Below are 12523 nucleotides of genomic sequence, written 5' to 3' on the forward strand. Positions count from 1 at the left end.
CTCCGGTGTGTGTGTGTGTGTGTGTGTGCGTGTGTGTGTTTGTGTGTTTGTCTGTCCGCTCACCTATACTTGCTGACAGGTCACAATTTTAAACCGAGTTCATGGTCCGACAAAATCCTATATATTTTTGAGGTCAAAAGGTCAACATAGGCCAAAGGTCAACCACTTTTTTTCAAATTTCTAAAATCCTCAATTTTAATCTGATTGACTTAAAATTTGAATACGATTTTCATGTCAGCTAACTAAATTCAACCACCAACTATTTTTGAGATCAGCATAGGTCATAAGCTCAACATAGGCCAAAGGTCAACCACTTTTATCTAGTTTCTAAAATCCTCAATTTTAATCCGATTGACTTGAAATCTGAAGACGATTTGCATATCAGGTCACTGAATTCAACCACGAATTATTTTTGAGGTCAAAATGATGCTCTACTGAGTGCCATTCTACTTTGTTCTGTTTTGCCAAGTTTCGCTCTATGAGTGATTTTTCATTTGTCTGTTTGTTTGTCTGACTGACTGACTGTCTGTCTGTTTATCTGCACAGAATAAATATGATTTTCTCTGCAACAGTTGGTCCGATTGACAGGAAATTTTCACCAGTAGAATTTGTTAATGATAATTATGAGGTCATAGGTCATGTGGTATGGGCGCCATCTTGAATATGAATGAATGAATGAAAATGAATCTGAATGAATGAATGAAATGAAAAATGAAAATGAATGAATGGTGCCATCTTGGAAAAAACAAAAAACTTTGCACCTCTATCTCTGAAAGCACTGCATAGAAAACATTGAGACGGCTCAATGTAAAGAACTCTCCATGGGGAATAACATATGTTAATGATGATGTCATAGGTGCCTCCATTATGACGTCATAATTCGACAAGTACAAAACTTCATCCGATCAAGATGAAATTTCTTGAGCATCATCTCGGGATAAATTGGTGGAGAAAAAAAAATGATGTCATTGGTCACGTGGTTAGGCCGCCATATTTGTTTTCACACAAAAGCCTTAAAAACCAATGAAAACACGTCCTGGTGAGGGTCTGTAATCTCTTTGCTCTTTCTAGTTTTAATTGTAATGAATAGCTTAAATATTGTTGAATAACATTCTAACAAGAATGACCACATTGTGGTCAGAACCTGTGACATAATTCCCCCAAACCCACACCCTCCCTTCCCCCCACAAGCTATGATCATTAAAGGAAACGGGTATTATGTTCCCATAGGGAGTGGGTGTTTGTAGTATCTAAAATTAGCTAAACACATATATAAAAATCCTCAAAAAATATTTTTTTGGCCAAAAAGAAAGCTAAGTATGCCCATTTTAATGCACATTTATGGTTGAAAACTCTTTTTAGAAAAATTGGCAACTTCACTTTCAGCCATACAATTTCTCCACACAATGTGAGGTTCACTGTATCTTTTTTCTTAAATCAAATTCCAAATGCTAACAATCGATAAACTGTTGAAATTTTAGGAGTAAAATCGCTTTCCTCTCCTGTTTCCAAAAAGGTAGCGTTGAATATTTACGTTTCAGGCGGTGTATAAATGCAATACAGTACCTCACGCTACAATTTTCACAAACTCATTTTATGTCATTTATATTACGCAAGATGTGATTGCAAAAACTGAGAGTGACTACTTTATAGGTAAACAAAATAGTCATTGGTTAATAGCATTACATAACACCACCTCCCAACCCCCCTGTAACGCTTGCAGCACTGCCTGGCCCCGCATCCCAATATACACTTTCTAGCAGCCGTTGAGGGCATCAAAATTGACGTCAAGGCCAATGTATGGCAGCTTAAATCCTTAATCAGTTCTGAAGTACCTATGCCCACAATATGGGGCCTCTAGGCTTAAACATCTAGGGGTTTTGGCCGTGAAAGAATAAGGTACAAATACACAAAAATATTTATATCGATATGAGGTATTTCAGCAAGTCAAGAATTCAAATTACATTTTTTTTTTTTTCGTGTTATTTGTAAAAGATATACTCGTATTTGTTATTTCTTAAAGATGTAAGAGGACATATGTACATTTGTCAAGTAATACTGACGACGACAACGACGACAATTTGCATCTTCAGATGTATAGGGCTGCTGAAGCAGTTTCTTGGCTATTGGACACAATTCTGGACGGGTCGCCACTCCGACGCAGGATACTCGAATGGCTCATTCATCCCAGTAAATACCCATTTTGCCGACCTCGGAAGGATGACAAGCAAAGTCAACCCACCTGGTGTTGATTCAACGGCATGACAGGAGCTTGAACTCAGCACAATGTGATCTTAAGCCAGCCACCTTAACTGTTAAGCCAACACCAGGTTCAAGTAATACATGAGAGATGTTAATTAATTCTTGTTCAAGAAACTCTGCTATGCTATTTATTACTCTGCTATTTTGTCCAGATAAACGAAGGTAATACATGAATTGCTGCTTCTTGTCATAATCTGTCTTCATAAACCTGTCTTCCTGTTTTAGGCCTGGCCTCGATGAGGACTATATAGTCCGTGCCTGGAGGCTTCAACATTAAAAATAAAAAATAAAAAAACATCAGGATCCTAAAACGAATATTTTCAGTAAGAACAATTTATTTTCATTAGCCAGCACTTATCTTATACAGTATATAGAGAAGAAAAGTTTGTTTGTTCGTTTATGCATTCGGACTCTGCAGGAACCAGTGCAACCAAACTTTGCATGGCGTCCTTTTTCATCCAGAGGAAGGCCGAGGGCTATGCTTGAATAAAAAAAAAATTGACCCTGTAGCGGTCCCCGCTGAATGTACACAATCGCCTTGCACCTGCCAGGACGCGGCCGGGGTGCGATCGCCATGCCGGGCTCGACCGGACGGGCCCAGACGCGCCTCTCCTGGGCATGCCCGGACTCGCTGTTCCCGGGCACGCCCGAACCTCCCGGGCACGCCCGGTCTCGTCTTTCCCGGGCATGCCCGCTCTCGCCTTTCCAGGGCTCGCCCAGAGCGCCCTGGCACGCCCAGCCTCGACTTGCCAGGCCGCGTCCAGGACGCCCGGGCATGTCCAGACTCGCCTTTCCAGGGCTCGCCCAGAGCGTCCGGGCATGCCCGCTCTCGCCTTTCCAGGGCTCGCCCAGAGCACTCGGGCACGCCCAGCCTCGACTTGCCAGGCCGCGTCCAGGACGCCCGGGCATGTCCAGACTCGCCTTTCCAGGACTCGCCCTTGACACCCGGGCATGCCCGGTCTCGGTTTTCCCAGGCAAACGCCCGGGCATAAATGTGTATATAAATTGCCGCCCGATAAACGGGCTTTTCAGAATACCTGAGCTGTTTTGTTTCAATAAAGCAACTCGGACGAATTCCGTCTTTGGTCGCGTCAATTCTTTCGACTCGCGTTGGAGCGCAGCTCCTTCACTGGTGACCTACGGACATGGACACGGCAGTGACTCTTAAACTGCCTACCTTCTGGGAGGCTCACGCGGCTGTTTGGTTCGCCCAGGAGGACTCCCAGTTCGCCCTGCGAGGCATCACCGCGGACGACACCCGCTTCCACCATGTCGTGGCAGCGCTCGGTTCCGCCACCGCGGCCCGCACCCTGAGCCTCCTCGAGCACCCGCCGGCTGCTGACAAGTATGACGCGCTGAAGACGCTCCTCCTCGACGCTTTCGCCCTCTCACCGGCGGCACGCGCACGGCGCCTGCTCGACCTGCCCGAGCTCGGCGACACACGCCCGTCCGAGCGCATGGACTATATGCTCTCGTTGCTCGTTGAGCACTCTCCGGATTTTCTGTTCCGCGAGCTGTTCCTTCGCCAGCTGCCTCACCCGGTACGCCTCGCCCTGGCTGGCACGTCGATCACCGATCCCCGCGCCCTCGCCAGGGAAGCCGATAAGATCTCGTCGGCGGGCCAACACATCGGCGCGGCTACCTGGAGCCTGCCGCCGTCCGAGGCGACGCCCACGACGCCCGAGCGCCCTGCGCGGTTGGAGGCCGAACTGCCGGTGAAACTGGCGGCCGCCACGCCGCGCCGACCGCTTCCGACACAACGGCCGGGGCCTCCACCTGACCAGGCGTGGTGTTATTACCACGCCAGGTTTGGACACAAGGCTCGGACGTGCCGACCCCCGTGCACTTTTGGCAAGTCGGGAAACGGCCGGGCCGGCGTTCATTCCCAGCCATGAGCGCCGGCCACTCGGGCAACTTGCTTTTTATTCGGGACAAAGCGTCCGGGCGGCGTTTCCTTTGTGACACCGGCGCCCAACTGAGCGTCATACCCGCCTCTGAGCAGGACAGGCGGGACGCCGTTTGCGGCCCCTCTTTGGTCGCTGCTAATGGCTCGGCCATACGCACTTTCGGCCCGCACGACGTCACCCTCTGCTTCGGCAGCCAGCGCTTTCAGTGGACCTTTGTGACCGCCTGCGTCCCCATGGCTTTGCTGGGCGCCGACTTCCTCTGTGCGCACGGGCTGCTGGTCGACGTCAAACGTCGTCGCCTTGTCAACGCCGAGACCTTCAGCTCCCTGGTGTGCACGATGAGCAGCTCCGCGCCGACCGAACTGGCGTGCGCCCTCCCGACGGCGAACGAGTTCGCTCGCCTGCTCGCGGAATTCCTGGCCCTCACGCGGCCGACGTTTTCGGCCGTCGCAGTGCGGCATGGGATCGAGCACCACATACCCACTACGGGCCCGCCGGTCTACGCCAGGGCCTGCCGCCTCGACCCAGCCAAGCTCGCCGTGGCAAAGGCCGAGTTCGACGCGTTGGAGCACCTCGGCATCGTGCGGCGCTCCAATAGTGCGTGGGCCTCACCACTGCACATCGTGCCAAAGCCGGGGGGCGGATGGCGCCCGTGTGGCGACTACCACCGCCTCAACGACGCTACCACCCCCGACAGGTACCCGATCCCGCACATCCAGGACTTTTCCGCCCGTTTGGCGGGACGGGTCATATTTTCCAAAATTGACCTGATACGGGGATACCACCAGGTACCTGTCCGGGCGGCCGACGTCCCGAAGACGGCCGTCATTACACCGTTCGGCCTGTTCGAATTTTTGAGGATGCCGTTTGGCCTCAAGAACGCGGCCCAGGCGTTCCAGTGCTTAATGGACGGCGTGCTGCGCGACCTGCCATTTCTTTTCGTCTATCTGCACGACATCCTCGTCGCCAGCACGTCCCGCGCCGAGCACCTCCTTCACCTCCGAACACTGTTCGGTCGCCTCAGCGAGCACGGCTTAATTGTCAACCCGGCCAAATGCCACTTCGGCACGACGACCGTTGACTTTTTGGGCCACCGCATCACCAAGACCGGGGCCGTGCCGCTGCCGACCAAGGTCGAGGCCATCACCACGTTCCCGCGTCCCCGTTCCATCAAGGCCCTACAAGAGTTCCTCGGCATGGTGAATTTTTATCACCGATTCGTGCCCCGCGCTGCTCAGCTCATGCGGCCCCTTTACGAGGCCCTCCGGGGCAAGCCGGCCAAGCATGACATCGTTTGGTCCGCGGCCATGGACGCGGCCTTCACGAGCGCAAAACGGGCCCTCGCCGACGCAACGCTGCTGGCTCACCCGGTGCTCAACGCGCCCATCGCCCTCACTACGGACGCCTCCAACTACGCGGTGGGCGCCGTCCATGAACAATGGGTGGACGGGTTTGGCAGCCACTCGCTTTTTTCAGCCGGCAGCTCCGGCCGAACGAGTTAAAATACAGCACGTTCGACCGCGAGCTGCTCGGTCTATTCCTGGCCGTTCACCATTTCCGACACCTCCTGGAGGGCCGCCCGTTCACGGCTTTCGTGGACCACAAGCCGTTGGTCTACGCAATGGCCAAAGTCACGGAGCCGTGGTCGGCCCGCCAGCAGCGCCACCTCTCCGCCGTGTCGGAATTCACCACGGACATCCGGCACGTCGCCGGCAAAGACAACGCCGTGGCCGACTGTCTTTCTCGGGCCAGCGCGAACGCGGTCCACCTCGGCGTGGACTTCGTGCTCATGGCGGCCGACCAGACCACCGACACCTCGGTGCAGGCCCTCCGGGCGGCGGACACGGGCCTCCGCCTGGCCGACATCCCCTTCGCGGGCACCGTCCTGCTCTGCGACGTCTCCCAGGGCCAGCCTCGCCCCATCGTGCCCGTTTCCTGGCAGCGCCGCATCTTCGCCTCCATCCACGGCCTTTCTCACCCGGGCCGGAAAGCTTCTCAGAAGCTGGTGTCGGCGCGTTTCGTCTGGCACGGCCTGCGACGGAACGTCCGCGACTGGGCCAACGCCTGCATGGCCTGCCAGCGGGCCAAGGTCCACCGCCACACCCAGGCCCCGCTAGCACCTTTCACCGTGCCTGCACGGCGTTTCGACCACGTCCACGTGGACCTGGTGGGTCCCCTGCCCCCATCGCAGGGGTTCACCCACCTGCTCTCCATGGTGGACAGGACCACCAGGTGGCCGGAGGCCGTGCCCCTCACCTCCACCACCACCGCCGACGTGGCGCAGGCGTGCATCGCCACCTGGGTCGCGCGCTTCGGCGCACCGGCGGACATCTCGTCCGACCACGGCCCACAGTTCACGTCCGAACTTTGGGGCGCGGTCGCCCGCTCATTGGGGGTCACGCTGCACCGCACCACGGCCTACCACCCCCAAGCCAACGGGTTGTGCGAGCGGTTTCACCGCTCCATGAAGGCCGCACTCATGGCCGGCCTTCAGGACGACGGTTGGACCGACCGGCTGCCGTGGGTCCTTTTGGGCCTCCGCACGGCCCCCAAGGAGGACCTCCGGGCGTCCGCCGCCGAGCTCGTCTACGGCCAGCCGCTCCGCGTCCCGGGCGAGTTCGTGCCCGACGCTACCAGTCCCTGGTCCGCCGCACACCAGCGCTCGGACCTCCAGGAGGCCGCCCGCCGATTTGCCCCCGTGCCAACGTCCCGCCACGGTGGCCCCCAGTCCTACGTCCCCCCCGGCGCTTCGCACAGCGGAGTACGTCTTTGTGCGTCATGACGCGCACCGGGGGCCACTCCGGCCGCCGTACGACGGGCCCTTCCGGGTCCTGCGACGGGGCGACAAGTCCTTCGTCGTCGACGTCGGCGGCCGGTCGGACCGGATCTCTGTGGACCGCCTCAAACCGGCGCACGTGGACGTCGACCGACCACCACGGTTGGCCCTTCCTCCGTGGCGAGGCCGCCCCCCGTCTACAGTTCCCCCCGCTCGACCACCCACCACCGGATCGGACCCCCCCCCCCCCCCACGACCCTCCAGGGGTCGCTTCGGCCGGGTCATCCGGACCCCCCTGAAATTGACCCTACCGGTGCAGGTCGATTCTGGAGGGGCGTGTGTAGCGGTCCCCGCTGAATGTACACAATCGCCTTGCACCTGCCAGGACGCGGCCAGGGCGCGATCGCCATGCCGGGCTCGTCCGGACGGGCCCAGACGCGCCTCTCCTGGGCATGCCCGGACTCGCTGTTCCCGGGCACGCCCGAACCTCCCGGGCACGCCCGGTCTCGTCTTTCCCGGGCATGCCCGCTCTCGCCTTTCCAGGGCTCGCCCAGAGCGCCCGGGCACGCCCAGCCTCGACTTGCCAGGCCGCGTCCAGGACGCCCGGGCATGTCCAGACTCGCCTTTCCAGGGCTCGCCCAGAGCGTCCGGGCATGCCCGCTCTCGCCTTTCCAGGGCTCGCCCAGAGCGCTCGGGCACGCCCAGCCTCGACTTGCCAGGCCGCGTCCAGGACGCCCGGGCATGTCCAGACTCGCCTTTCCAGGACTCGCCCTTGACACCCGGGCATGCCCGGTCTCGGTTTTCCCGGGCATAAATGTGTATATATATTGCTGCCCGATAAACGGGCTTTTCAGAATACCTGAGCTGTTTTGTTTCAATAAAGCAACTCGGACGAATTCCGTCTTTGGTCGCGTCAATTCTTTCGACTCGCGTTGGAGCGCAGCTCCTTCAACCCCACATAAAACCACATAATTGGTCTTTAGGCCTTGATCGGGTCTTGTGCTTATGCATTGACTGGGTTTTTTGCCCCGGGAGTGATCGAGTAAACGTTTTGTGAAGATCGTATGTGAGGTTGTTGTGATTTTTGTCAACACAAATTTAATTACTATAGTGTTTACAGGTGCACCTGTTATTAAAGTGCAAGTAAAGTGATAATATATATTGTGCCTTATTATATAATATATCCTGAAGTTATGTTTTACTGAAATGAAATCTTTGAAATATTATTTTAACTATGAGAAAAACACTTTTTCCTGGAAATTTCCCGAATGAATTTCAAAAGTGGGTGGGGCGCATCTGTGACGTCACGAAAAGACAATAGGCTTATCGAGGTCAACAACCTTGGCATCAGCGAGTGCAGAAATACTTGTGGAATTTGAGGATTTGAGTGGGAGTGAGAGCGAGTTTGTGCTGGAATTTTCGGAGGATGAGGTAAGTTCTTGCGATGGATTTGTCAGAGAAGAGATTGAGGAATTTAATGTGGATTTTGCTGGGATTAAACCCTATATGTTCGAGCCGGAGCGCGACGCTAATCAGGCTAATGGCGGACCACGAAACACAAATGGCGAGGAAGAAGCATCCAGAATGGGTGAGTTCTTAACTAAATATAAATGTACATACTTTCATGAATGACAAGTATTTTAAGTATCGCCGCTTATGGACATAACATAATGTGTTGATGAGTGTCCTGTTTTGTTGCAGGTGTACATGTGGTCACTGCCAAGCAATGGCCACAGTCAGGGAATCGACGTGTTGTCACGAGATTGGACACACACCCCTACACACACACACACACACACACACACACACACACACACACACACACACACACACACACACACACACACACACACACACACACACACACACACACCTGACCCCCACCCACACACAAACACCCCCACACGCACACCCACACCCCCCCCCCTCCACACATACACACACTCACACATCCGCCCCCCCCCCCTCCACACGCACTCCCCCACCCCCCACAACACAACACAACACTCCCCCACAACACAACACAACACTCCACCACCTCCCACAACACAACACAACACAACACTCCCCCACCCCCATAACACAACACAACTCTCCCCCACCCCCCACAACACAACACAACACAACACAACACTCCCCCACCCCCACAACACAACACAATACTCCCCCACCCCCCACAACACAACACAACACTCCCCCACACAACACAACACAACACAATACTCCCCCACCCCCCACAACACAACACTCCACCACCTCCCACAACACAACACTCCACCACCTCCCACAACACAACACTCCCCCTCCCTCCACATGCACACCCCTCCACACATACACACACACACTCACACACATCCCCCCCCCCCCCCACATCCACACAAACACACATACCCCCACTCCCCCACCCCTAACACACACACACACACACACACACACACACACACACACACACACACACACACACACACACACACACACACACACACACACACACACACACACACACACACACACACACCAACCCCCCCCCCCCACACACACACACACACACATCTCTCACCCCCCCGCCCCCCACACACACACATCCACACATGTCAATCCATGCACTGATTGCAGAAAAAGCCATTTAAAAAATAAAATTAACCTGAAATTGCAGAGACAGAATTATTTATTTTATCTGAGAAGCCACACGCGGTTTCTTCTTCTTTAGTTTCTCACAACTTTGTGTGAAATGCGATCTAGTTTAAAAAAGTCAGAATTTGACCAAATCTGTTTCATTCGTTTGTTAATATACCTCACCTGTTGACAAATCTTCAATTGGAATTTCATTTGAGATTGAAATGACTCGCTATTTGTGGGTTTTTTGGCCACATATGTAGGCTTACGCCCTCTTTGTAGCTGGCAGAACAGCCGTATGCCACACACTTCCATACCATTGTCAATTGAAACATGCAATAAGTAAAAATAAGCAGGTAAACATCACACGGCAAATCAACGCGATAGCTTTGTGATGGCGATAAATCATCTGTTCGCAGGTGGTCTTTTCGTGACGTCACATTCCGGAAAATGCCGAACGCTTCCAGTTTATTGCATATGAAGATATGTGTTGAAAAATGGCAAAAATATGCTAATTATGTTAACTATAATCACTAAATATTGTGTATTGCCAAATAAATGTTAAAAATGAACATAATTCTCCCTAATAAGGCCCAATATACATTGTCACTTAACTTGCACTTTAAAATGATTGCTTGAGACAGGTATATTACAACACCTCTGTGTTCAAGCCTCGGGTGAGTATGTTGCTTATTCACTGCCTGGGTTTTCCCCGGGAGTGTTGAGGTTGTCGTGATTTGTTGTCAACAAGACAAATTTCATTATTGCAGTATTTTATTGAATTCCCCAGGGCAACGCTGGGTAATTTAGCTAATATAAACTAAAATTCATCTTGTTATCCAGAGATTGCAGAAAAATCCCCAAACATTTTTCTCGCTGCTCACATATGCTCATCACTCCTCCTCACATATGCAAATGATGTCAGAGTTCATCACCAAGAGTCAGATGGAAGACGAGCCAAATTTGCATAGCCAACACCCCTGCAGTCCAACACCCCTAAATGCAATATAACATTCCAGGCCATGTCTCTTGCAGGTACTCCTTTTTTTTTTTAAATCACATTCTCATTTACAGTTATGCCGTATCACTCTAATAAGAGCACCTGGAGCTGGTGGTAGATCTGTTGTTCCAGGTTTAGGCTTACCCTGAATTTGTACCCATCCCCAGTCTTCTGGATCCATGTTGCCAGATTTCCCCATTCACCGTTGAACCTGAAGACACACGTATGGGTACTATGATAGCGTGCTGTGGATGCTGTTGGAGGGAGTGTGCGCACCTGCACAAAGGTAGAACTTGACACCTTCTCACAGAACCTTCAGTAATGCAGGATATATCCAACCCCTCACCAGGCATTCCATTGTATAAACAAGTGAGAACTTCCTCGTCAGCTGACATGACAAGGAGATCTGCGTCTTCTCCAATGATAGTAGTTCTACATTTGGAAACACTGTCAACTGCTATCTGGGCAATAAAGATGTCTGTATCACTTTTTGCATAAATAGCCTGGCAACTTAACAGGAAATGAATAACCTAACAGCTCCTGCTCAACAACTTGATGAATCTGTTTATTAGTGCTGTCAGCCAAGAATTGTTCCTCCTTTGACTTGATTGGCATATCTTCAATAAAGTTAACCTGAACGCCTTAGACGTGTAACATCGTTTGTGGTTGGGCCTTTCTCATAGCCATCGAAGACAATGATTAGACTTAAGTATTTTTTTTAACATAGTCCATGTAATAATGCAAACAGCAATGAAAGTTGAATTTTTTGGCCATGGGGGTCATTGAAGAAGTGATCCGCTATATATTACATGCAAAATTTATTCCACTGATGGTACAGACTATGCAAAAAAATGCCCCTTTTCCCATAGTCCACATTGCTTTGGCAAGTGCAGGTTTATTGGCCTGTCTTAGTCGTCCATATGGTTCAAATAGAGAAGATGGTGGGGTACAAAGTTCATACTTGAAGATGTGTGCAACATTTTCAGTAACACCCTTGCAGCTGAAACTAACCGCTGAGGATCAACATGTATCGACTCACCATTAATATAAGACTGTTGACTTATGGTGACAACTTGATCTATCTTCCTGAAAGTATGTTCCATAACATTGCAACCATTCATCGACTCAACAATATTTTCATCAACTTCCTTTGCATTGTCAGCATTTACAGTTTCATCAGCTGTAACACCAGAGGCAATGTTCCGCAGGGAAGAATCTGAGCCAAATTGATTTCTGTCCTGAAGGAACCTAATAAGTTGCAGAGTTTCTTTGTCGTGTGGTTTCTGTCTTCCTTCTGTCAGGTCCTTGTATTGATCACTTATTACAAAGTCTGTGTCAATGACTTCCTGCATGGCAATGTTTGCATCAGAACAAGCTGGTATTGACAGCAGCTACTGTGCAGGCTGAGACTCACTCATCCCTCGGCCACAGGTAAGTCATCCTGTTGTTTTCACATTTATCATCAATACCTGCTCAATAATGACTAGGTCTGATGATAATTCAGCCCAGTAATGGTCACTCCGACGAATAACATGGTAGCCTGATTTGAACAGAGCAAGAACATCTGGTTGATGTGTTTGAAGCCGAATCACTTGCTGTGAATAAATATACAAAGATTTAGTGCTTGTGTCCAGCAACGGTAAAGAATGGCCGCATGTCTTTGCGAGACTGCAGGTGAAGATGCCAGTTCCCACTCCTCTCTGCCTTGATGAACCGGCAAAGTAAATCAATAATCTCCATATCCAAAGATCTGCAGTATGACTAGGAACTAAAGAAGCCTTCACGTCTTGTAATTTATGCTGCACTCTGCCAAGAGAACCTTCCGAACATATCATATCTGCTGAGACTTCACTCATCAATTGATCATATAGGTTAGCTGTTCTGATCAACCCTCAACCACCGGTGACATTGGAATTTGATTATTTTATTGGATGTCCTCTGCAGTATAAGCCGATGAACCAT

The 12523-nt window shown here is 51.6% G+C and overlaps 1 protein-coding gene across 4 annotated transcripts in view; it reads right to left on the reverse strand.

Moving 5' to 3' along the window:
* Positions 1-12523, reverse strand: part of AKAP10 (A-kinase anchoring protein 10) — a 233713-nt gene that overhangs the window by 140517 nt on the left and 80673 nt on the right. Inside the window, exon 1 of one of the 4 annotated variants that reach the window (XM_078780239.1) lies at positions 10706-10733. The exons of the other annotated variants lie outside the window; for them this stretch is intronic. The gene's annotated coding sequence lies outside the window, so the exon portion shown is untranslated. Of the gene's footprint in view, positions 1-10705; positions 10734-12523 lie in introns of those variants that run through there. 4 annotated transcript variants of the gene reach the window in all.

This window comes from Myxine glutinosa, chromosome 6 (genome assembly GCF_964187855.1).
Source record: "Myxine glutinosa chromosome 6, kmMyxGlut1.1, whole genome shotgun sequence".
NCBI classification, from domain to species: domain Eukaryota; kingdom Metazoa; phylum Chordata; class Myxini; order Myxiniformes; family Myxinidae; genus Myxine; species Myxine glutinosa.